General features: G+C 43.0%; 1 pseudogene across 1 annotated transcript in view; it reads right to left on the bottom strand.

Annotated features, from left to right (window-relative positions):
• Positions 1–12,029, bottom strand: part of LOC144600369 (tetratricopeptide repeat protein 9A-like) — a 32,187-nt pseudogene extending 20,158 nt beyond the window's left edge. Inside the window, exon 1 of the transcript XR_013548130.1 lies at positions 11,642–12,029. The product of XR_013548130.1 is annotated as a tetratricopeptide repeat protein 9A-like (transcript). The remainder of the gene's footprint in view (positions 1–11,641) is intronic.
• Between the last annotated feature and the right edge of the window lie 14,823 nt (positions 12,030–26,852).

Here is a 26,852-nt window from a genome sequence, read left to right as displayed (position 1 = left end):
GTTCTGAGCTCATCTTCAGACCAATCCGGGTCAAAAACATGGTCAGAGCAAGAAAGCAGCAGGAATCACAGAGGGAGAGCAGTGATTCAACGATACTTTATTGTCACAGGCACAGTGAAATGCTTTGCTTTGGATGCAACCTGGTAAAATCAAACAGCAGACCTCACCTAGGCAGTACACGTGTTCTTCCGTTTCCTGCACTGACAAAGCTTCAAAAATTCAGCGAACAGTCCAATCTTCTGCCACTGGGTCCCCCTTCTTTCTCGGTGTCCCCCACCCCCCCCCCCCCCCACCCTGGGTACCCCCATCTTTCTCAGCAGGCCCCCCAAGAGAATCACACAGTACTCCCATTTGAGAAAAGATGAAATCTTCTTCAAAGTAGGAGATTTTGCAGAGTAGCAGTCAAAATGTAGAAACAAGGAACTGCAGATGCTGGTTTACAAAGAAAGACACAAAGTGCTGGAGTAACTCTCGTCTGAATAATGGTACTGACCCAAAGTGTCATCTAGCCATGTTCTCCGGAGATGCTGCCTGACCCACTGAGTTACTCAAGCACTTTGTGCTCTCATAGGATTCCAGCATCGGCCTTTCCCTGTGCTGACTTTGTATCTATTTTACCTCAGATTAATGTCCCCTTAGATCAGTGGTGTCCAAACTTTTTTCAAAGAGGGCCAGATTTGATAATGTGAAAATACCCAAGGGCCAATGCCCCCCCCCCCCCGAACCTTTAACGAATGTGCTCCCCCCCCCCCCCCCAGACCTCGCTTCTGACAATCCGCAGATCGGGCAGCGCTGACCGCCGGGAGATATAGTCGCCGTTGCCTCTCCCGCGGGGGGGGTGGGGGGATGCGGCACCCGCCCGACTGACGGAGTGCCTGCCAATGAGTGTGCGGGGTGAGGAGAGCTCAGCAGCTGCTTTCCCGTCCCCCCCCCCTCCCCCACACGCCCTCAACCCCCCCGCCGGGAAGTGTAGTCGCCGTCGTCGTCGCCTCTCCCGCTCGGGGCGGGGGGGGGGGGGGGGGGTCGGGCAGCGCTGACCGCCAGGAGGTGTAGTCGCCCTCTCCCCTCCCCTCTCCCTCTCCCCCTACCTTCATTCTGTTAGACAGTGGTGGCGGGCCATAAATAATAAATTTTAAGACGGAGCTGCGGGCCGTATAAAATCTGACCTCGGGCCGCGATTTGCCCCCGGGCCGGACTTTGGACATGTCTGCCTTAGATGAAGTATGAGGCTGAAGCAAAAGTACATGGTAATACACCAGTTGCAATAATGTATTCAGAATTAGAGGAGTGACACATTGATAAACTTCTCACGGAGGCCTGAAATGATTACAATTGCAGCTCTGATTTAATGATATTGCAGCTCTGATTTCATGAGCTAAAATGCTGCCAGTCAACTATCTCTTCAGAGCATCAAGTATCACATTTGAGCAAGTATCATGCTGTCCAAGGGTGCAGCCTCTTGCATGAGATAATAAAAGCTAGAAGATAGACACAAAATGCTGGAGAAATTAAGCGGGTCAAGCAGCATCTCTGGAGAGAGATGGGCGCCGTTTTGGGTCGGGACCTTCTTCACCAGTGAGCAGTAGGAACAGCAATAGGAATACGGATGAAGAAGAGTCTCGAACCGAAAAGTCACCCATCCTTTTTCTCCAGATTTGCTGCCTGACCCGCTGAGTTACTCCAGCACTTTGCATCTATCTTTGGTATAAACCAACATCTGCAGTTCCTTCCTGGGCGTAATACAAGCTAGGCCTTGTCTGCCATCTTTGGTTGTATGTTGAAATTACACTGTATTACTTTGTGACAGAGTTCAAGGAATTGCCCCTGGTATCCCAAGTGACATTTATTTTCAAATGACCAAACTAAGACTGAGTGCTCTTCATGCAAAGTCATAGAGCATCCCCTTATGGTCCACCAAGACATACTGATCATTAATTATCCATGTACACTATTTTCCATCACTTGGCCCATAGCATTCTATGCTATGGAATTGCAAGTCAATAGTCAATTTATTTGTCACATACACATAAATGTGCAGTGAAATGAAAAATTACCCGCAGTTCAACAATAAGACCAATAAGAATAAGCAATAAAAATATGCAATAACACATACAATCATAAACCAACACCAAACAAAAGAAACATCCATCACAGTGAGCCTCCTCCAGTCACCTCCTCACTGTGATGGAAGGCCAGAATGTCTTTTTCCGCGGTCAGGCTGTTGGAGTTGCCACATCGGGGCGGTCGGGGCTCCCGACATTGAAGCGCCGCGCCGGACGGTGAAAGGTCCGCGGCGGGTCGACCCAAGCCGCGCGATTCGGGGCGGGCGAAGATGCTGCCACTGCCGGATGCTTCTGAAGTCTTCTTAAGTCTTGTGGGGGACTTCCTTCACTTCATGGAGTGTGCCCGAGGTGCAATTCAGTCTCTTGGTGAAAACATTCTTCCTCAGATTCCCTCCACACCTCCTATCCTTAACCCTCAATTCACCCTCAGAGATATCCCCTCAATTTTGAATATCTCTACCATAAGAAAAACGTTGTTATTATCTACCCAATCTATGCCTCATAATTTTGTGTTCCTCCAATCTCAGATGTTCAGCTATTCCCCTCTGCTGCATAGGAAACACACCCATCTTACTCAGTGTCAACAGGTCTATCCCAGCCAACAGCCTGACGAACCGCCTCTGCACCTTCTCCAGTGCAATCGTGTCCTTCCTATTGTGTACTGTTTTGCTTCTGGGATCTTGCCATGTATTGACCTGGTGCTTTAGACCAATGTCAAGCCTTCAGAATATTGCATTGGCTGTGAATTGCTATGGATTTGTAATAGTCGTGATAGAACGGCAAAATTATATTAATTCAATAACCTCCAACAAGGGATATCCACTAAGGGGTTTAGTTTAGTTTAGTTTAAAGATACTGCGCAGAATCAGGCCCACCAAGTCCGCACCGAACAGCAATCCCCGCACATTAATACTACCCTACACATACTAGGGACAATTTACACTTATACCAAGTATACAAACCCAAACCAATTAACCTACAAACCTGTACGTCTTTGAAGTGTGGGAGGAAACAGAAAATCTCGGAGAAAGCACATGCGGTCACGGGAAGAATGCATAAACTCCGTACAGACAGCACCCATAGTCAGGATCGAACCCGGGTCTCTGGTGCTGCAAGCGCTGTAAGGCAGCAACCATACCGCTGCTATCCGCATTTATTTAAAATTACCAAAACAGACACAACTGGAAGCTGTCAAGCTTAATGTTGTGACACTGCTACTTTTTAAAAAAATCTACAAATGGCAGCAGATCCCCTTTAAAAATGGGGGGAAAATTTCAGCTGTCAATGTGGGAGGAAAACATGGGAGTCTTTAAATTCTGTGCCAAAGATCACATCAGATTGACAGGCGAGAACATTCCCGTTCAGACTCACCCATATGGTTCTCCGAGTCCTTTTGTCTGTCAAACACTTCTTCTCAACACTTTAATGAGTTTATTCCCTCCCTGCTCTTCCCTACCAACATTTCTTGACAAGACACCAATGAACAGGGTGAGCGATTTTTTACAGCTGATAGCCGATCACGAGTATCCCCACTTAATTCCCTCAGTGTCATTTACAGCTTTAAGTTTTTGCTTAAAAATTTCCCGGGGGACTGATGTGAAAAAGGCACGTAGTGAGTGAAAGAGGTGGCACGAGTGCAATGTCATGGTTTAATTAGCTAAAATGAACAGAAGCAAAAAAGAGGTAGCTCTTACTGAGCTACGAAGAATCTGTCTCTACATTACATGTCACTTCTTAACCAAAACATTTGCTCTGCCAATGAATTACATTTCCCTTTTTATACTGGCAAGGCTGTCATCAGAGTCAAGAGTGTTCACATGTCATAAGTACCAAAACCGAACAATGAAATTCTCAATTGCTGCAGCAGCACAACAGGTTTGTAAACACAGTACACAATAGACAATATAATAAACAAACAAAAAATAGATTGAAGGGTCTCGACCCAAAACGTCACCCATTCCCTCTCTCCTAGATGCTGGCTGACCTGCTGAGTTACTCCAGCATTTTGTGATAATAATAGTAAAATAAGTAAGAAATCATTCAACTCCAGGAGGCTACATTAACAACTTCACTGTAGTATATGCTTGGGTCTAAAGTTAAAACCCAGTCTAAGCCAGACTAACTTTCTCTGCTCGACCCGGAGGCAGTTGCAGGAAGTGGAGGGAAAGGCCCTTTTGTGGTGTATACACACACACACACAGTCTCTGATCATGACCAGAGGATGCATGAAATAAAGTTAGACACAAAAAGCTGGAGTAACTCAGCGGGAGAGACAGCATCTCTGGAGAGAAGTAATTTTTCAGACCGTGTTTTCACAATGCATGGAACAATACCAATCAAACCACCCTGGCTTGGAGAAAGGTTTGAACTAGACTGGCACTATCCGACTCTGAATATACATCTCACATAAAATTCTGTCAATCTAGGCTCCAGTAGTCATTCCCTGTTGCAATTTCAAAAGTGAGCTCGCTTAGTTCCCCTTCTCATTTTTCTCTTTCTCCTGCCACTTCCCATTAGCTTTTGAACTTTCCTTTCCTCCAAATAAATGGATCAATAAATAATCTTTTTCTCACTGGATGGTAATCTGAAATAAATTGAGTGTGGTATTCCAGAAATATCCATTGGCTCAACACCTAACTCATCGAGTTACTCAGCGTGGAAGCAGCTTGCACCTTTGGTGCAACTTGCCCAAACTGACCAATATGCCCCATCTACACTAAATCCAGTCACCATTGCCGTATAGAAAGCACCAATCTTCCTGTAAATCAGACTAGTGCCATGCCTCCGTGAACCTGGGTAAGTGGTGTCAGCCCTTTGTACCCTTCCAGTCAGGGTCAGTCCATATGTAGGCAGTCAGAAACTTTTTCCCCAGAGTAGAAATGTCCAACACTAAAGGGCATAGCTATAAGGTGAGAGGGGGGCACTTTAATGGAGATGTGCAGAGCCAGTCTTTTTTTTTTACACAGAGAGTGGTGGGGGCGTGGAATGCTTTGCCAGGGGTGGTGGTGGAGGCAGGTATGATAGTGGCCTTTAAGAGGTTTTTAGATAGACACATGGAAGTGCAAAGAAGAGAGGGATATGGATCACATACAGGCAGATGAGATCAGTTTAATTTGGCATCATGTTCAGCACAAACATTATGGGCCAAATGGCCTGTTCCTGTGCTGTGTTGTTCAGTGCTTTATAAGGATCAAGAACAGGCATCTCAAAAAATTCAACTTCACCAATTGTAAGTGTCAGTTTCATGGGATTATCTCATTTAGCTTGTTGGCTAGGGATCAAAAGTTGGGAGACACAAGGAACTGCAGATGATGGAATCTTGCGCAAAACACAATGTGCTAGACTAGCTCAGCAGGTCGTGCAGCATTTGTGGAGGGAATGGATAGGTGACGTTTCAGGTCAGGATCTATCTTCAGATCAAAATTAAGGAACCATCAGTCTATGTAGCTCACCTGCATAATGTTTTTTCCTGAAAGAAAACCTGTCAAATAATAGCTGCACGAGGAGGGAGAACACAGGTAAAGCTTTTGAACAGCTGATTCCTTACATCAATGAAGTCTACACTACGTGAAGAAGAGAACAATGCAAAGTCCGTCTTTAATGCCTTCTACAAACACACAAGAATACAGGAGCAGGACTGGGCCACCAGGCCCCTTTAACCTGTCTCACCTTTCAGTACTGTTTCTGGAAAAAGGGAGACCTACATGACTGGAATATGGAGCAAAAAATAAACCGCTGGAAGAACTCAACAGGTCAAGCAGCATCTGCGAAGGCAAAGGGATGGACGATGTTTCGGGTTCAGATCCTGTAGAATGACTATCTTGTTGCCTCCTCGATGGTACTTGACTCATTGAGTTCCTCTGGCAATTTGTTATTTTTTGTTTCTAGATGAAGTTTTATTCCACATCGTGGACTACTGGAGCTGTATAGATCACCCCCCTTTATTGGGAAATACACAACAACTTGATCAAAAGAATAGGTCATTGCTGATCTATTGAGGGATGGGGGGTTGGTGGTGAAGGGGAGGTGACAAGAAGAGGTGCATCAACCCAGAGCACCAGGACATGTTCACCTGCCATGCTTTGTCATGCCTCTCCTCTCTTCTAGTTTCTCCTCCTCCCCCCCTCCACAATCATTTTGAAGAAGGGTCCTGAACTGAAACATCACCGATTCTGTTCTCAGACATGCTGCCTGACCTGATGAGTTACTCCAACATTTTGTGTGTCTTTTTCATCCACGATAGAAGTTGCTTTCCACCCCTAGTGCTGTACAGGGAAAAAATGATAGCCTCTAAATAGCTTTTCTTTCCTACAATTCTCCAGTGTGTCGACAACTTGGATCTCCACCAGCACTCTAAACAGGCCTATTAAAGTGACAATAATTTGAGGTGGTGAAACTGACATCTTTAGAGAAGGGATGAATTTTCAAAAGGAAACAGCAGAGGCTTTCAAAATTGTCACATTGGTTCAATAGGCTGCAAAAGGTTCACACTTGACACAGGAACATTACCCACTTAACAAGATCAGCACCCCGCCAACATTAATGAGACGTGCAAGGAACAGGTGCCCTCTTAAATGGAACAGGCTGGATTCCAAGAAATGACAGGCAATTGAGTCGCAAAACTAAGATTACAAGGTGCTGTCCACGACCCAAGAAAAAGCCACACAGCTGCCATGTAAGAGCAGCGAAGAGAAGTGAAATGACAACGAGAGCCATATATACCTCTCCATACCATGGATTGGAGCATTTTAAATGAGCTGAAGAGCTGGCTGAGGTTTTTCCTACGCCGAGGGCTGTGGACTTAATTGTTGATGTGAAACAGCAGCAATTCTTTCCATTGTGAAAATAAATGTTACAGAGTCATAGAGTAACATTTTTATTGAATGTGACCTGATTTCTATTTTCCCTGATTCTTAACTAATTTTCTCACTTGCACCACGTAAACTCCCCTCGTGTCCTTAATTCACGAATCTTAAATTCAGTGGCAATTCCCCCTGAATATTAATTGCGACACCAACCTTGCATTGTTGCAAAGCACTCGGTGATAGTATACGTGTTAAGCATGTAAGAATGGAACCGTTGTATTCGTCAGACTGGTCTGAATTAGGGTCTCAACCCGAAATGTCACCTATTCCTTTTCTCCAAAGATGCTGTCTGACCCACTAAGTTACTCCGTCATTTTGTGGCGATCTTCAGTGTAAACCAGCATCTGCAGTTCTTCCCTGCACATAATATTTCTCCCTATAGCTCAGTGTCAAATTTTATTTGATAATTCTCCTGTGAAGTGCTTAGGGATATCTTTCTGTGGCAAAGACGGTATGAAAAAGCCAGCTGTTGATATTATTTTGTTATCCACAACAATTTGTGCTTTAAGCTGTACAGCCACAAGGTTGTCATTATGTCTGCATTGCAGGGAGAAAACTCACTGTAATGGCAAGAGTTCCTAATGGCACGGGTGCACTGATAAACCCACCCTCTGGGCACAAATACCCGTAACTGCTTTCGTTCTGCTGATAACTGTGGAGACAGCAGTCCACTTGGTGATTGTAACATTGTATGAAGAGGCTCTCTCTGACACAAGAGCCCCATCTAGTGAAATCTTGCAGATGATATCAAGTAGAAATGTGGGAGAAGGAACTGCAGATGCTGTTCTATCTTCTGTTTAAACCCAAGATAGACACAAAAAGCTGGAGTAACAGCGGCTCAGACACCATCTATGGAGAAAAGGAATAGATGACGTTTCAGGTCGAGAACTTTCCTCAGACTGGAGAAGGCTCTCGACCCGAAAAATCATCTATTCCTTTTCTGCAGAGATGCTGTCTGAACCGCTGAGTTACTCCAGCTTTTTGTATTTATCTTTAATATAAAGTAGTAACTTTGTTATAGCATTTGAAAATCCTCGATTGCATTTTGTCCTTCTGTTTCCTCAACAACTCCCATTTTCTATACCACATGCTTATGCAACCTATTAAGACTCCTGTGGAGATGTAAAACCACAATATTTCTGATAGACTCTCTGGCACATAAGCAGCACTATCTGGAACTGGTTTTATTTCTGATAAAGCTCACATGCTTAGCAAATTGAACTATAACCGAGTGCTTTGCCACAATGCAAGATTGGTGTTGCAATTAATATTCAGGGCGAATTGCAACTGAATTTAACATTTATGAATTAAGGACATGAGGAGAGTACACATAGTGCAAGTGAAAAATCAGTTAAGAATCAGGGAAAACAGAAATGGGGTCACATTTAATAAAAATGTTACTTATGAACAAATAAAATGGAAGCAAGGCAATTTAAAAAGGCGATAGTTCTTGTCAAGGGTAAAACAATAACTACAAAAATGCTGATATGACACAATGTAATTCAGTTCACCCTGTTTCTAATCTCAGCTCAGTTTGCGTGATCAAATTTTAATTTACCTGATCATTTTGTTAATTGTAGAGCATAGTTCATCTTTCAATGATATAGATTGTACAGCATATTATATATGTAATTGATCATTGCACACTGACTGGACTTTCCAGCAGAGGTCAGAGCAGATGCCCTAAATGAACTATTTGGCCTCCACAACACCAGGAGCATCCTCTGGAGTCAAACAATGTTACAATCGCAAGCAAATATCCAATTCAGGTATATTGTAAATAGTGGAGAGACACAAAAGAAGCAGAATGTTGGAGTAACTCAGCGGGTCAGGCAGCATCTCAGTAGAAAATGAATAGGTGATGTTTTGGGTTGAAACCCTTCTTCAGATTGAGAATCAGGGAGAGGGAAACTAGACCTATGAAAAGGTTCAGAACAAATCAGAGCTCGCACCAATGATCAAGGAAAATTGGAGCCCCAATGGTCCATTGTTGGCTCTGGAAGAGGTGATAACGAAGGAAAAGATGGATGTGAACAGTGGAACTGGCAGGACGACTAGGGTGGGTGAGGCATAGAGAGAGGAGTAATGCAGGAATTACTTTGAAGTTGGAGAAATCAAGATTCATACCATTGGGTTGTAAGCTGCCCACACAAAATATGAGGTGCTGTGCCTCCAATTTGCGTGTAGCCGCATTCTGACACTGGAGGAGGCCCAGGGCAGAAAGGTCAGTATGGGATTCTATTGGTCCAGAGCAGGTCCAAACCTATCAGCAAAGTTGTCCTCACTTTCTTGCCATTCAAATTTTGATTAGCACTACAATGTTAGTTTTGCCACAAATGATGCATCTCTTCAAAATTGTAGTTGCTTGACTTCATGTTCATAGGTTCATACGTGATTGTAGGCCATTTGGCCCACCAAGTCAACTCTGTCATTCAATCATGACTGATCTATCTTCCCCTCCTAACCCCATTCTTCTGCCTTCTCCCCATAACCCTTGACACCCATACTAATCAAGAACCTATCCATCTATCCGTTATAAATATCCAGGCTGGCCTGTCCTAAAATTAAGAAGTCAGTTTAAAATCTACAAGAATCCACCAGTGCCATTTTAAATTACCTCAATCAATTACAAGTATCTGCATTTCTTCATTCTAAGCACTTCTCCACAGACTGTACACGAGTCAGCTAAATACTGCAATAAGCTCTTTGGCTTAGTGGATCAGTATTTAGGGCACAATAAGATATCACATCACAATGTAAAAATAATTTCACTTACGTCCAATTATTACTACTTGAATTTTCTTTTACGGTTCTATTGCCCCAAAATTCAGACTGATTTTGGAACTCTCCTACACATCAACTTCTCATGATGTCTTTTGGAACAGACTGTGGCTACAATACATTCTTTCCAACCGAGTGTCACTTCATCTTCAGCGTGTCATAACAGGTAGGTGTCAGCTAATGACATTATCATTTCACCAAACAGCCCATCATCCACTTCTCTGTTTGCCTTGCTTCATCCCTCTATAGCACGGCAAGATGAAGTGGGCATACATTTTGCATAATGCTGAAGAGCAATAAGGCCTTTTCTTCAAAGTGCACAATCGTGAATGCCCCAAGCCCTACATGAAATATGTACGAAACTATAAACTGTGCCCAAAACATTTACCTCTGAAAGCTGCCAGTGTTTTGATCTAATGTATATATTGCCGTTTTCTTCTTTCTTCAAAGGCTTTCGAATCTGTCATTAACATATTCTTTTGAAACATTTATAACATAAAATGAACAGATTTTACTCAATGAGTAGCAACGCCTCAGAATGGGAGCCTGGTACCATCAAGATTGCAGTGGATCTTGCATGTACTCACAGGACTTGCGATGACTGTATGAGTAGATGAGAAAACATTTCTTCACACAGAGAGTGGTGAGTCTGTGGAATTCTCTGCCACAGAAGGTAGTTGAGGCCAGTTCATTGGCTATATTTAAGAGGGAGTTAGATGTGGCCCTTTTTGCTAAAGGGATCAGGGGGTATGGAGAGAAGGCAGGTACAGGCTACTGAGCTGGATGATCAGCCATGATCATATTGAATGGCGGTGCAGGCTCGAAGGGCCGAATGGCCTACTCCTGCACCTATTTTCTATGTTTCTATGTGGACACTTTAAGCTTTCTGCCGCTAAAAGGATGTTGATATACTTTGTTTTATGCTTCATGCATGTGTAGTCGGTCCGGCACTATCTCCAGGTGCTGTAAACTGCAAGCATGTGCCACATCACCAGTTGATCCTAAGACCACATGGTAACAGGCACCCTTCAAAAATATAGAATGACCGAACTTGAATACTGAGCCAAGCTGTCCAAACTCAAACTTGCCTTTAATTCATACATTTGTAATTATTTATCAGCTCTTGACGGAGGAATTGCTATTTTCATGGACAATTCCGTATTCGGCAGTATTTGTCAAGGATGGTCGTGTGATGAGGAATGTCTCGCTGAATAACTTCCACGTGAATCATTTCTAATGGTCGATATCTCTACACCGTCACATTAATCTACACTGAGTGATCTCACTACTTCCATAATATGAGATCTCTGCAAATCCCATTGGCAAATGTCAACATACAAAACCGCATGGATGATCGACAAGGCAAAAGAACAGTTTCGGAAGGAACTGCAGATCCTGGTTTCCACCGAGGATAGACACAAAAAATGCTAGAGTAACTTCGCGGGTCAGGCAGCATCTCTGGAGAAAACGAATCTTTTCTCAACAGGTCAGGAATCTTTCCCCAGAAAGGAATCTTTTCTCAGCAGGTCAGGAATCTTTCCCCAGAAAGGAATCTTTTCTCCAGAGATGTTCTGCCTGACCCTCTGAGTTACTCCAGCATTTCGTGTCTTGTCTTGTTGATACTGCACCAACAGCCGCTGTTGGGCTATAAACGCGTCTACCTTAGGCAAAAGAACAGACACGGTAAAGGAATAAATGCGAAAATGTGCATTTCGGTTCAGAATCTATCAGACTGTTTGCGTTCGCCAAACTGCCCTCGATTGTGATTTCACGCCAAAATAATCCTCCTATGGGGCAGTCAATGGAGTTCACCTCTTCTCCTCTTCCGAAAGTAGAAAGGTGAACTCTCTCACTCTCTCCCTCACCAACTTATCAAAACACTCGGCGACGCATTGGGAGGTGGACAGATCACGCGTCGGGCTGGCGACTCACCTGCCACTGTTGTAACACTCGATCTCACTGCTCTCCACCACTTCCCTCTCTTCCTCGCTCAGTTTCACCGCTGTCCTCCCCGGGACAGGCTGCACCTGGACTGCAGAGGACGAGGACTCGCACTCGCCCGCCGCCAGGAAGCCCTTCATCTCCAACAGAGCCCGGTGGTACTTGCCGATGGCTTCCGAGAAGTTCTTTTCCTTGTAGCACTGGATGCCCTGGCTCTTGAAGTCCAACGCTCGCCGGATCGTATCCTGCGGCTGTTCTCCCTTGACGCCACTCAGCTCGCACTTGGACACAGCATGGACAGTGCCCCGGCTCTGCCCACATCAACCGGACGCCCAGGGTCGGAGATGTGCCTGATGCCAGCTGGCTTTTTATCTTCCATCTCTTCACTGCTGCTGCTGCTCCTGCTGCCGCTGCCGCTTTCGCCGCCGCCGCCGAACTGTTTCATGGTGCTGGCTCGCTGCAAACAAACAAGCCGCCTAATTGGGTGTGTATTGGCGTTCGCCTGGCTCCGCCGGCTGGACTCATCCGCAGATACTGGAGAAGGCAAACCTAATTACTCAAGCACTCTCTTTCCCAGAGCAACAGCAGCACTAGCCAATGATAAACCAAAAGCTTTCACTGGTCTGCATGATTCACAGGTGCAATGGCTTTTTGATAGTTTTAGTGAAGTGTTAATCTCTAAGCATTTAACTCACCAAAAGTTAAACAATGCACATGCTAGACATTGGAATGAGTTATGGAGTCACGGCGCAGAAACAGGCCCCTCAGCCCAATGAGTCAGTGCCAACCTACGCTAATCCTATCAGTCCTTTGCCAATCCCATTTTATTCTCCCCACATTCTTATTAATTTCCCACCCTGTGCCAGATTTTCGCACTCACCCACACGCCACTTAGCTAGCCGCACATCTTTCTCATGCGGGAGGAATTCAAAGCACCCGGAGGAAACCCAGGTGGTCACAGGGAGAACGTGCAATCGCCACACACAGCACCAGATGTCCAGGTTGAACGTGAATCACTGGTACCGTTCCAATGAAGAGTCTTCAGACTGAGCGGTTGACATTGTTTCTCCTTTCACAGATGCTGCCTGATGCTTTTATTGAATTTATATTGAAACCAGGGTCTGAATTGAACTGCCCTGGCCCGATTAGCCACACGATGACTGCATCCAGTGAAGTGGTAACAACAGACAGGATGATTTCTTTACTTGTTGAATTTTTACATGTGTAAAATGTACATATCATATCATATCATATCATATCATATCATATCATATCATATCATATCATATATATACAGGGACTGGTCGGACTGAATGCTCCACCTGAACGCAATTTGTTTTCTAAATGACTTCAGTAGGTCAATCAGAGACAAATATAGATATCTGACATTGTGTGAAAATTGGCATTTTAAAGTGGAACAGTTGTTTTCCTTCTAGAGTTTACCATATGGAAACATACTAAAATTTGTGCTTCTCATTTTAGAAACCTAAACATTATCAGTTGAAAGCTTTGAAAATTAAATATTTATTCCTTTCTAATTCAACAATGAAATAATGGGCCAGAACTTTCTGGGGGCAGTGGGATGTGTTTGTTAGTGCCGATAGACAAACTGTAATCAAAAGGACACAATGTACTGGAGTAACTCAGTGGGTCAGGCAGCATCTCTGGAGAACATGGATGGGTGTCGTTTCAGATCTAGTCCCTTTTTCAGATTTTACCCTTCACCTGGCTGCCAGGCAAAATGTGCTATACATTTCCAGATCTCCCATGATAGACATGTTGCACACATCAGAGCCTTGTACGGCATTTTCCGTCACTTGTGGGTGGGTCACACCAAGGTCTGCAGATGAAATAGCTGAGAAAGCTTTTGCGCCCTGAAAGCTTTTGCCAGATATCAAAACTATTGAGCCTTTTGAATGCTTCTGGATGTCACTGATTCAAAAAATCATCATTAAAACTCAATTAAACTCAATGCTTTATTGAAAATATTAAAAAATTAAATTATACAAAACATTAAACAATTTAACGTGTGAAAGCATTTAAAATAAGACAATGGTTAAATTACTTCATACTTACTCTTTGTTCTTGTGGACATTCATTACACACCCTCTATCACAAGGAGATCCTTCTTTCGGTCAGGGGAGCAGATCTGCACAACACATTCCACCTGAAGCTTTTTGCCATCCCCCTTAAAGCTCACACTTCCACCCAGCCCAGTATATCCGCAAATATGAATTTGTTACACTTAGATTTTCTTTTATTCCTCCCCATTCGAAGTATTGCTATAGATTGCAGATAGTTACTGACCCACCCTCACCTTGGGCAAGTTGGCTCTGGACCTCAGGTGGTCCATCCTCACCTTGGGCAGCAGGTTGCCCCAGGAGTCAGGGCCGTTGCTAGGAGACCATCCTCACCCCGCCCCCTCCCCGGGCTCGGCTCAGCTCACTGTCGTCATCGGAGCGCGCCATTTGGCGGTGATGCGGTAACTGTGCGCCGAGGGAGAGCTGGCATGGCGGCGGCGGACAACAACAATAACAACAGAAGTGGGTTGTCGCGGCTCTGGGCCCCGCTCACTCGCGGTGGGGGCAGAGGAGACGCTCACCCAGTGAGTAAGGGGACTACGGAAGCTCTCAGCTGGGATCAGGCACCGTTTTGAGTAGGAAGCTGACTAAAGAGAAAGACTAGTGTTTCTAGTCCGATTACAAAGTAACCAAGTGAGTCACATTACAGTAGTTGTGTAGGAAAGAACTGCAGATGCTGGTTTCAACCGAAGACAAACACAAAGTGCTGGAGTAACTCAGCGTCCCTGGAGAAAATAAATGGGTGACATTTCGGTTCGAGACCCTTGTTCAAACTGAGAGTCAGGGATACGAGAGATGTAGACGGTGATGAAGGGAGATACAGTACAAATGAATGTCGAAAAGTAATGATGATGATCAAGGAAAGGTGGTGCCCACAATAGAACATTGTTGGCTGTGAGCTAGGTGATAACGAGTTATGCAGACAATGAAAAGGCACCAGGACGACATTGAAACTAGTACGATGATGAGGGTGGGGGAGGGAAACAGGCCCTTTGACCCAAACTCATCCATGCCAACCCAGATGCCCCATCTAAACTAATCCAGTTTGACCCAAATCATCTCAACTTATTCTATCCATGTACCTGTTGAAATGCCTTTTAAATGTTGTTATAGTACCTATCTCAATAACCTCCTGTGGCAGCTAATTCCATATACCCTGAACTCTCTGAGTGAAAAAGTTGCCCTCAGGCAACTTGATTGCTATTCAATCTTCTCCTCTAGTGTTAAACCTATGTCTTCTACTTCTTGATTACCCTACTTTGGGATTAAAAAAACTCTGTCCATTCTCTCTATTTATTCCTGCATATTAATAATTTTCCCGAAACGGGTGTCAGAATTTAATTCAATACTCTGGTTGGGGGGCCTATATAAATCCACAAACCTATGTGCCTCTTAAATCTTTCAACTTCAAAGAATTCTGTACTGGTTGAAATGCATGCATTTCAAACGAATACTCTTTAGAAAATATTGTCTCTCTAAGAATAACGGGAGGCCATTTAAAACTCGGGTGAGAAGAAACTTTTTCACCCAGAGAGTTGTAAATTTGTGGAATTCTCTGCCACAGAAGGCAGTGGAGGCCAATTTACCGGATGAATTAAAAAGAGAGTTAGATCGAGCTCTCGGGGCTAGTGGGATCAAGGGATATGGGGAGAAGGCAGGCACAGGTTACTGATTATGGATGATCAGCCATGATCACAATGAATGGCGGTGCTGATTCGAAGGGCCAAATGGCCTCCTCCTGCACCTATTTTCTATATTTCTATATCTTCCTCATACTAAAATTGTACTACAATGTGTCTGCTCATTCTACTGTTTTCTTTTCCGTTTAAATTTCTAACTTTTGCGTCATTTGCAAACTTGGAAACACTTCACTGGTGATCCAAGTTTAGATCATTTATGGTTAAAATGACATTAGTCAATATTAAGTTTGGAGGACTTTGAATGAGCTTCCGGTGGAAGTGGTGGAGGCAGGCTCGATTTTATTATTTAAGAGTAAATTGGATAGGTATATGGATGGGAGGGGATTGGAGGGTTATGGTCTGAGAGCAGGTAGATGAGACTAGGTCAGAGAAAGTGGTCAGCGTGGACTGGTAGGGCCGAACGGGCCTGTTTCCGTGCTGTAATTGTTATATGGTTATATGACACTAATGCCCACTTTTGCTATTCTCCATTTTATGCTCTTCAGCAGTGATGTTTCCATGTAGCTTCTATTTCCTTAATGCTGCAAGCTTGCGTTTTGCTAACAATTATTTTGTGATATTTTAGAAAATGAATTTGGGGATTTATTTGATCATGTTCATCTTAACTGCATGTAAATCATGCAATTAAGTCAAGTAGGATATGCCTTTAATAAATCTCTGCTGCTTTCCAGTTTTCAGCCAACAGTAGTCTAGGGTGATTGGCTTGAAACATTTCTCAGCACTGAATCATTTTTAAAATTTAAAAGTTGACTTTAAGAAAGCATGAATAACATACATGCAAGATTACAACACTGCACGTCCAGATAAACTTGACAAATGTTTGAACAGACATGCAGATACAGAGAAGTTGATATCCTACATTTACAATGTTCTTCAAAACATCAACTCCCCATCATCTGAGGTTTACAGGAGTGCATGGGAAGATGAGATGGGTCAACAAATTTCCAATGATACATGGGCCGAAAGCTTACAACATATCCATACTTGCTCCTTAAATGCCAGACATTGCCTGATACGGTTCAAAGTGCTGTACAGGTTATACTATTCAAAAACCAAACTGAACAACATTTTCCCCAGTGCTTCTCCTCTTTGCGATAAGTGTCAATTCCAAGAAGCCACTTTAATCCATAGTTTCGTTCTATGTACAGAAATAGAAAGTTTTTGGACGGAAATATTCAAAGTTTTCTCCAATATACTGAAAATTCCATTAGAGCCAGACTCAAAACTGATAATACTGGGAAGCATGTAGTACATTGACTGTTTTTCAGCGACACTTTGTCAGCAATGGACTAATATTAGCAAAAAAACTCATACTTAAATTCTGGAAAAGTGTTGAAGTTCCTCCAGTGAAGATGTGGATTACAGAAATAACAGACACATTACATTTAGAGAGAATTAGGTTTATCGCGAATGACAAACTGAAGCAATTTTTAAAAATATGGTCACCTTTTATTGATTTTCTCGAACAATACAATACTTGAACACAATTTAAAATCACTCGTAGGGCTGGGTGAGCGAGCACATGGGTGGATTGTCGGGTATATCTCCCATTTTTTCTTTTTTCTTTTTAATTTCTCTTTTCCTTCTTTCTTTCTCTTTTTAATTAAATGCCCTTTTTGAAAAGTATTAAAATTGAAGCTGTTCATAAAGCTACAAAATTGTTGTGTTTTTTTTACACAAATGCTTCCAATAAAACATAAATAATAAAATAAGAAAAAAAAGAAAGCATGAATAAAGCATTTGAGAACGGAACTGCAATGGGACCCCAGCTATTTACGATATACATTAATGACTTAGATGAAGGGATTAAAAGTACCATTAGCAAATTTGCAGATGATACTAAGCTGGGGGGTAGTGTGAATTGTGAGGAAGATGCAATAAGGCTGCAGGGTGACTTGGACAGGTTGTGTGAGTGGACGGATACATGGCAGATGCAGTTTAATGTAGATAAGTATGAGGTTATTCACTTTGGAAGTAAGAATAGAAAGGCAGATTATTATCTGAATGGTGTCAAGTTAGGATGAGGGGATGTTCAACGAGATCTGGGTGTCCTAGTGCATCAGTCACTGAAAGGAAGCATGCAGGTACAGCAGGCAGTGAAGAAAGCCAATGGAATGTTGGCCTTCGTAACAAGAGGAGTTGAGTATAGGAGCAAAGAGGTCCTTCTACAGTTGTACCGGGCCCTGGTGAGACCGCACCTGGAGTACTGTGTGCAGTTTTGGTCTCCAAATTTGAGGAAGGATATTCTTGCTATTGAGGGCTTGCAGCGTAGGTTCACTAGGTTGATTCCCGGAATGGCGGGACTGTCGTATGTTGAAAGGCTGGAGCAATTAGGCTTGTATACACTGGAATTTAGAAGGATGAGGGGGGATCTTATTGAAACATATAAGATAATTAGGAGATTGGACACATTAGAGGCAGGAAACATGTTCCCAATGTTGGGGGAGTCCAGAACAAGGGGCCACAGTTTAAGAATAAGGGGTAGGCCATTTAGAACGGAGTTGAGGAAGAACTTTTTCAGTCAGAGAGTGGTGAAGGTGTGGAATTCTCTGCCTCAGAAGGCAGTGGAGGCCAGTTCGTTGGATGCTTTCAAGAGAGAGCTGGATAGAGCTCTTAAGGATAGCGGAGTGAGGGGGTATGGGGAGAAGGCAGGAACGGGGTACTGATTGAGAGTGATCAGCCATGATCGCATTGAATGGCGGTGCTGGCTCGAAGGGCTGAATGGCCTACTCCTGCACCTACTGTCTATTGAATGTAGTTTAGCTTAATTGATGAAAAAATATTCCTTCATTTAGTTTCCACAATATTTATGAAATAGAGATAACTTGATAAAAAAGTACGTCAAGTCTACTTTATTTGTCACATACACATACAAGATGTGCCGTGAAATGAAAGGTGGCAATGCCTGCAGATTGTGCTAAAACTACAAACAGAATAGAAATTGTAAAAAAAGACACAACACAAAAAATAAATTAATACAGTAAATTAGTCCCTGGTGATATAAGAGTTAACAGTCCTGATGGCCTGTGGGAAGAAACTCCGTCTCATCCTCTCTGTTTTCACAGCGTGACAGCGGAGGCGTTAGCCTGACCGTAGCAGCTGGAACAGTCCGTTGCTGGGGTGGTAGGGGTCCCCCATAATGTTGCGGAGAACGCACTACTCTCCGCAGAGCCTTCCTGTCCTGGGCAGAGCTGTTCCCAAACCAGATTGAGATGTTGCCGGACAAGATGCTTTCTACAGCCCCAGAGTTGAAGCACTGAAGGATCCTCAGAGAGACTCTGAATTTCCTCAGCTGTCTGAGGAGGTAAAGGCGCTGCCTTGCCTTACTCACCAGTGCGGCAATGTGAGTTGTCCATGTCAGATCCTTTGTAATGTGGACTCCCAGGTATTTAAAGTTGCTCACCCTATCCATAGTAGTCCCATTTATCTCCAGTGGCGTGTACATCCTTGGATGTTGAGCCCTTCTAAAGTCCACAATCAGCTCCTTAGTTTTTGTGACATTCAAGAGGAGGCTATTGTCCTGACACCAGAGTGCCAGATCAGCCACCTCCTCCCGGTAGGCCTTCTCATCGTTATCGGAGATCAGGCCCGCCACCACAGTGTCATCAGCAAACTTGATGATGGCGTTGGAGCTGAACCTAGCCACACAGTCATGTGTGTACAGGGAGTACAGTAGGGGGCTAAGGATGCAACCCTGGGAGGATCCTGTGTTCAGGGTGAGGGGGTTAGATGTATGTCTCCCCATCTTGACCCAGGCACACAGGGGAGTGTTAAGCTCCAGTTTCAGCAGCTTCTCAGCAAGTCTCGTAGGGACTATTGTATTGAAAGCTGAACTAAAATCAATGAACAGCATCCTCACATAGCCCCCCTTTTTTTTACAATAGAATGGACAATAGACAATAGGTGCAGGAGTAGGCCATTCGGCCCTTCGAGCCAGCACCACCATTCAATGTGATCATGGCTGATCATTCTCAATCAGTACCCCGTTCCTGCCTTCTCCTCATACCCCCTGACTCCGCTATCCTCAAGAGCTCTTTCTAGCTCTCTCTTGAATGCATTCACTGCCTTCTGAGGCTGAGAATTCCACAGATTCACAACTCTCTGACTGAAAAAGTTTTTCCTCATCTCCGTTCTAAATGGCCTACACCTTATTCTTAAACTGTGGCCCCTTGTTCTGGACTCCCCCAACATTGGGAACATGTTTCCTGCCTCTAACGTGTCCAACCCCTTAATAATCCTAAACGTTTTGATAAGATCCCCTCCCATCCTTCTAAATTCCAGTGTATACAAGCCTAGTCGCTCCAGTCTTTCAACATATGACAGTCCCGCCATTCCGGGAATTAACCTAGTAAACCTACGCTACACGCCCTCAATAGCAAGAATATCCTTCCTCAAATTTGGAGACCAAAACTGCACACAGTACTCCAGGTGCGGTCTCACTAGGGCCCTGTACAACTGCAGAAGGACCTCTTTGCTCCTATACTCAACTCCTCTTGTTATGAAGGCCAACATTCCATTGGCTTTCTTCACTGCCTGCTGTACCTGCATGCTGCCTGTCTGTCAAGACGAGAGAGAGCAGTGTGCAGAACCTGGGAGACTGCATCATCCATGGATCTGTTCAGACGGTATGCAAACTGCAGCGGGTCCATATTGCGAGGGAGGAAGGCACAGATGTGGTTCTTGATCAGCCTCTTGAAGCATTTCCTGACCGAGGTGAGGGCCACCGGTCGGTAGTCATTCAAACAAGATCTTTAACTCAATAGGTTTGTGATCAATGGTGTCCCAGAGGGATCTGTGCAGGGACCTCTATTGTTTATGATTATATATAAATGACTGAGATATTGCAGAAGCCACAAAAATTGGTGGAGTTGGAAACTGAGGAATGCTGTCAAAGGATACAGCAGGATATCCAGCAGGTTACAGATATGGGTAGAGAAATTGCAGATGGAGTTTAATCCAAGTTACTGAGATATTACTTTTTGGGAGGTCAAATATAAAGAGAAAGTGTGCAGTTAATAGCAAGACCCTTAACAGCATTGATGTATTGAGGGATCTTGAGGCCCATGTTCATAGCTCCTTGAAAATGGCAACACACAGTGGTAAAGATGTTGTATTGTCTTTATTTATCGGGATTAAGTGCAAAAGTCAGGGTCATGATGCACGTTTATAAAACTTTCGTTATGCCTCACTTGGAGTATTATGTGTAGCTCTGGTCACCCCTTTAGGGCAAGGAAGTGGAAGCTTTGGCGAGGGCGCAGAAGAGGTTCATCAGGTTGCTGTGTGGATTCGAGGGTTAGCTATAAGGAGAGGCTGGCAAAACTCTTTTCTCTGGAGTGTCAGAGGTTGAGGAGAGAGTTGACAAAAGTTGAAACAATTCTGAGAATCATAGACAGGTATACAGTTAGAACTTTTTTTGCAGAGTGGAAATGTTAGGATAGCTTAAAGGAGATATGCAAGGCAAATTTATTTTACACAGTGAATGGAGGATGCTTGGAACATTCTGCCAAGGGAAATAATGGAAGCTGATACAATATTGGCATTTAAGAGGCTTTTAGATAGGTACATGAATATGGGGTGGGGTGGGGGATATGGATCATGTGCAAGCAGATGTGATCAAATCGTGTTTGGCAGACATTGTTGGCCGAAGGCCCAATTTCTGCGCTGTACTGTCCATATTCTAAAAGGTTTCACATGGTTCTGTAGGAATAGGTTCTGACTATTAACAAGAGAGTGGGGAGTAGACACAGGATATTTTTCTATATTGGTGGATTTCAGAGACATGATGGAATTTTTAGAGAGATTGAACCAATAAAGAATACGAACTTGCATTTGTACAATGCCTTTTGAGATTGTGAAGGTTTGTAAGGTCGTGTAGAGGAGTTTGGTCAACAAGTTTACAGCACTTGGAATTAGGACAATGAAATGCTTGGGATGGGAACTGATTAACAGACAGAGAGCAAAAAGTGGGAAAACGGGTATCTTTCTTAGGCTGGAAGGCTGTGTTTACTGGATTACCACTGGAATTGGAATTGGGGCCTCAGCTAGTCACCATCTATCTCACAGGTACCTGACTGTCCTTGTACATAAGACATTGGTAGCTGAGGGCAAATAGCATGTTGGCTTTAATTGTGAGACTACACTTAAGAGTATTATACATAGTTTTGGTCTCCGTAAAAAAGATACATTTTCCATTGAATAATAACTTTTTTTAAATTTGTCATATGTAGTGCTTAGTCTACACAATAATGTACCACAATCTCTAGCAACATAATAAATCACATTAGTCCCTCTCAGCCTGAAGAAGGGTTTCGACTGGAAACGTCACTTATACCTTTACTCCAGAGATACTGCCTAACCCGCTGAATTACTCCAGCATTTTGCACAGCAGCTATTTATTTTCTCCCTGTATGCATTAATCAAATTAGAGTCTATTTTTAAAAAAATGTCGCTTTATATTTGTGCTGTTTTGTTTCTTTTAGATAACCTTCTGGGGATCTCATGGGTAGACAGTGCTTGGATTCCAATTCTAAATCCAGGAAATGTGCTTGACTACTTTTCTGAAAGAAGCAACCCATTTTATGATCGGACTTGCAACAATGAGGCAGTCAAAATGCAACGGCTTAGCCTGGACCAGTAGGTATTGCTTGATCAATGTGCTCCGAAGTGCAGTTCTTTGTGACAATTCCCTCAAACTACTGCATAACATCTAATAGATGTTGGTGGATAAAGTTAACAGTACCATTCGTGCTTATCTGCTGCTGTAGCCTCCTTTGCTCATGCTCTAATTTTAACCTCACCTGGTATAGGTTTGGCTCCAGATTTTGGCTGAAAATAAAAACAATGTCAATCAATATATTTAATTGATTGACTAATTCTAACTAATTACTTGTCTTCCAGAGTCAGTCTCATCCTGTTGAAATGCAGAGTACAATCAAGAGTCGCCCTTGTATAAACATTGACCTCATTATAGTGAGCAGGGTGTTACTATACAACAATGCGAGGATTTCTCAACATCGGAGGAGCATAGGTGAGTGTATAAGCCTCCCATCACCACCGGGAGCAAATTAACATTTGGCACTTTGGATTTCTAACATCTTGTCCTGTGTATTTGGAAACATTTGATCTTATCTGAAGGTATCTGAATATCTTTAAAAAATATATTGATTGACATTGTTTTTATTTTCTACCAAAATCTGGAGACAAACCTGTACCAGATGAGGTTTTTTTTTGGCACATCAAGTTGATTATGTGGGTTTTTAGATAAATTTATTGACTGCCTTTTTTTAATGTGAATATTTTTGCCTTTCAGCGGAGTAGGTGAAAAAAGAATCTGAGCCAACAACTGAAACAATCAAACGTGAAGAAAAAGAGTGTACAAAGAACTCGCAGCAGAGTTCAACACGAAAGCTCCTCCTGAGAAACGGATGAGGCTGCAGTGAAGAGGTGGTTGAATCCTTCTCACCGAGTCAATAACTTCCAGGCTCAGTTCCCATGGGCTACTGAACTCTTGCATTTTCATCATATACAGCAATAATTTTCTGTATTTGTTTTCATACTGCAACCACAAAGGGAGGGTGTTCTCTGGGAGAATTTTAACCCTTGCAGTTCTTCAGTCCCTTCTACTTCCCAAATGACAACACTCCTTGTAGCTTTGAACGTTATTTTCTTACTCTGGTTGAAGTGAGATGGAATCATTGGAAGATGTCCAAAACTACCCTTTTAGCCATTACTGGATAAGAGGATTGAAGTTGAAAACAAGTACCATTAGTACTTGAAATATTACTTGGCTGTTTTGTACCCATTTAAAGAGGATGAGTCACTGTTTATTAAAAATCAAAATCTGCAGATGCTGGTAATTTGAGAGAAAAAAAATGAAAATGCTTAAAACATTCAGCAGGTCGGACGGCATCTGTGGAAAGAAATAGTTATTGTTTCAGATCAAAACCTGTTCTGTTTTGCCTGATTTATAGATTATTCAAGTGTATTGATTAATAATGGTACGGTTGTTTGTTGCTTGGTTCATTCTTTCGCTAAAATTACGTATAATATTTTCCATCTGACTGAGATGTGTAGTTGATTGAGAAATGTTGGGTTTGAAAGCAAGTTATTTTGCCCTGTGCTCCTTGGCATTGTACTTTGTTACTTTGTAAAGGTAAATTACATAAAAAAATTATGTTTGATGGTTGAATTTGGTAAAGATGTCCTTCAATTAAATGCTCAGTAAGGAATTGCCAGGACTGATTCATGGGTTTATGCTAATTACCTCATTATTAGTTTAACCTTTCTTTCTTTTATTCTTTCTGTACAACTGAAAGGGGGTTATTCTATTGCATGTTTGTGCTTTATCCTGTACAAATGCAAGCACACAGCAGCAAATCTACAGGAGAACAGTGAATTGCCTCCCCTCACTGGCCACTTGCTTTCCGCAGCAGCCTCCTCCTGCCAGGATACCTTGGGATGTCTTCCCCTGATTGGAGGCAGGTTGTCAGAGATTGCTTCCGATCAGGACAAGCAGGTGAGGACATGGACCTCTCCAAATGTCCTCCGCAGCCAAAGAGGCTGCATCTCGAGTCTTCAGGTGGTTCCTCGACCAGGTAGTGATGTTAGCCAGGCGAGGAGACTGCTTTAAGTGGAGGTGATAAAATGTATGTGGAGATAACTGAGTATGAAAATATTGCCCTTCTTTGCAAGAGGGCATGAGTAAAGGAGCAAAGATGCCGTCCAAATATATAGACCTGGAGTATTGTGTGCAATTTTGGATTCCATACCAAAAACGAGATTTACTTGCTGTGTAGGGACTTCAACAGCTGCTCATCAGAGTGATTTCTGAGTTGGTGGAACCATTGTATGAGGAGGGATTGTATTCACTAAGCCTGTATTCACAAGAGTTGAGAAGGATCAGAAGGTATCCCATTGAAACCTACAAATTAGACAATGCGTTGGCAAAGTTCGATCTGGCTCAGAAGTCTAAAATGACGTGCTTACAATGTCATGGAGATGAGAAATATCTTTACTCGGGTGGTGAACCTGTGGAATTTCCTATCATTTTGTCTTGTGCTTACAAAGGGCATTTGACCTGGACAGCTAACTGTTTCTCCAAGATGCTGTCTGACCTGTTGTGTATATCCAGTGTCTTCTATTTTTTTTGTGTCCTTTCACATTATGTCAGTCCCACAGTCTGTTGCTTGAGGATCCTTCAGTTTCACTATATCCTGCAATGCTGCCTTACATCATTTCACAGATGTTTAATAAATGTTTCCAAAAATGAAGTTGTGTGAATAATTTGACTTTTAAAGTGTGTTTATTAAATCGTGAGATTGATGATGTTTTCTGAGATCCTGAGAAGTAGTTTTGTGTTTCTGAATAAAGAACCTAAAACTGCTGCAAGTTTTTTTAGGGCATCTTAGAAACATGTGTGCAGAAGCTAGTCTCTTGTGCCTTGTGTCCATGCTGAACCGAGATAAAGAGTTATTTAGGCTAGTTCCATTTCCCAGTTAATGTATTTTAGTCTCTGGTCTTTGTCCATCCATCTGCCCATTAAAAAAACCCTTGCCTGTATTCATCTATTTCTGCCCCCCCCCCCCCCAACACAATCTGTATTAAAAAACATCCCAACCCGAAATGTCTGTCAATGTTCTCCAAAGATGCTGCCTAACCTGAGTTACTCCATTACTTAGTGGGGTTTTTTGTAAACCAGCATCAGCAGTTCCTTGTATCACCATTGTCTAGTCTCGTCTGTAACCCTGTGGATTCTACCTGGTGATTACCCAACCACTTTTTTTCTCAAACAGGTTGAAGGGTTCTACTTCAACTCGGGTGGTAAGTTCTAGAGTACATACTGCCTCAGTTCCAAAATTGTCTCCTTGGCTTCCCGTTAATCCTACTTCCTACCTTAAATTCATATTCCCTCTATTTACACCTCTGCTGAGATAAATAATTCTATTTGGTTCACCTTTCTGCTTCTGATAGTTTTATGTGCCCCAATTAAAGTGCTCTCCAACTTCCAAGAAAGCTCTCAATTTTGCCAATGTCTTCTTAAAACTGCAATTCTACTGACAATGACTTTTGTTCATTAGCTCTGTGAAGCTCTCATATCATCACTGAATTCTACACAGAATTGTACACTATAGTAGCAGATAGTTAACTAGTGTTTGTACTGTTCCTACTTGATATCCCTGCATTTATATTCTATGTCTCAGCCGATAGAAACAAGATTCCCATATGCCATCACCTTCATCTATTCAGCCATCAATAGAGATCTGTTTATACGTTTCAGCAGCTCAACATTTGGGTACGTCTTTATACATTTTGTTGTTACTAAATGCATTGGCATGTGCTTCCCATGGACTTGTGTTATTGCTGTGATTAGCAAAGTGCAAGAATATAATTCAGGACAGGAAAGGTGGTAGAAGGAGAAGGAGATGTCGAAAGCAATAATAACATAGCAGTAAAATCTCTGTTGTTGAAGGAGGGTAAAGCCCTGGAGATGCACCAGAAATTGCGGCACAGTGGCGCTGTGTTAGAGCTGCTGCCTTACAGCGCTAGAGACCTGGGTTAGATCCTGACTACGCATGCTCCAACTGTTCGAAGTTGTGTACATTCTCCCTGTGACCATGGGGGTTTCCTCTGGGTGCTCCGGTTTCCCCGACAAAGATGTACAGATTCGTAGGTTAATTGATTTTGTTAAAATTGTAAATTGTCCCTAGTGTGTAGGATAGTGCTAGTGTACGGGGTGATCCCTGGCTAGCACGGACCTGGTGGGCCGAAGGGCATGTTTCTGCGCTGTAGCTCTAAAGTCTAAAAGATGGTGGACATTAATTCTCCCACACAAGCACAGCTCTGTAAAAGTGGTCTAGCTGATGTCAACCGTTTCATGGACGTATTTCATGTAGGAAGATAATACATCAGTAGTGCCAGATTGGGGGTATTGGCAGATCATGGATTGGGAACTAATTGGAACAAAATTCTGCTGATATAGGTTCCATAGTATTTGTCCTGTGTTTTTAATGGAAAACTAGGAAATGCTGTAAATGTCATGCACCAGCTTTATCAAAGTCAGACTTATGCTGATTGCCAATGCAGAATAAAATCATAATTAATCCCTTTATATACTTGGCAACAGATAAGCCAGTAAGTGACATTTCACATTGAAAATGCGTCCTCACAGCACCACCTTCAGGCTTCGTATATATTGCATAAAACTGGGTGACATACCTGGGAGACTTCAACCAAAAAACAGTGATCTCACTGCTTATTCCTGTTTAGTAAGACTGAGGTGAGAAATTGAGCCAGTCTGGGAAAGCAGAGGGAAAATGGGATGGGAAGGTAGGCAGGATGATTGTTGTTGGGCTTATTGAGTGCTTGTTGGTCCGATTTGTCAGATAATTATGCTTGCCTCCATGCATATCAAACTCTTCTGGT

This window comes from Rhinoraja longicauda, chromosome 1 (assembly GCF_053455715.1).
Source record: "Rhinoraja longicauda isolate Sanriku21f chromosome 1, sRhiLon1.1, whole genome shotgun sequence".
NCBI lineage: Eukaryota > Metazoa > Chordata > Chondrichthyes > Rajiformes > Arhynchobatidae > Rhinoraja > Rhinoraja longicauda.
Note: the sequence above shows the minus strand (reverse complement) of the source record. Positions and strands in the feature narration are given on the sequence as shown.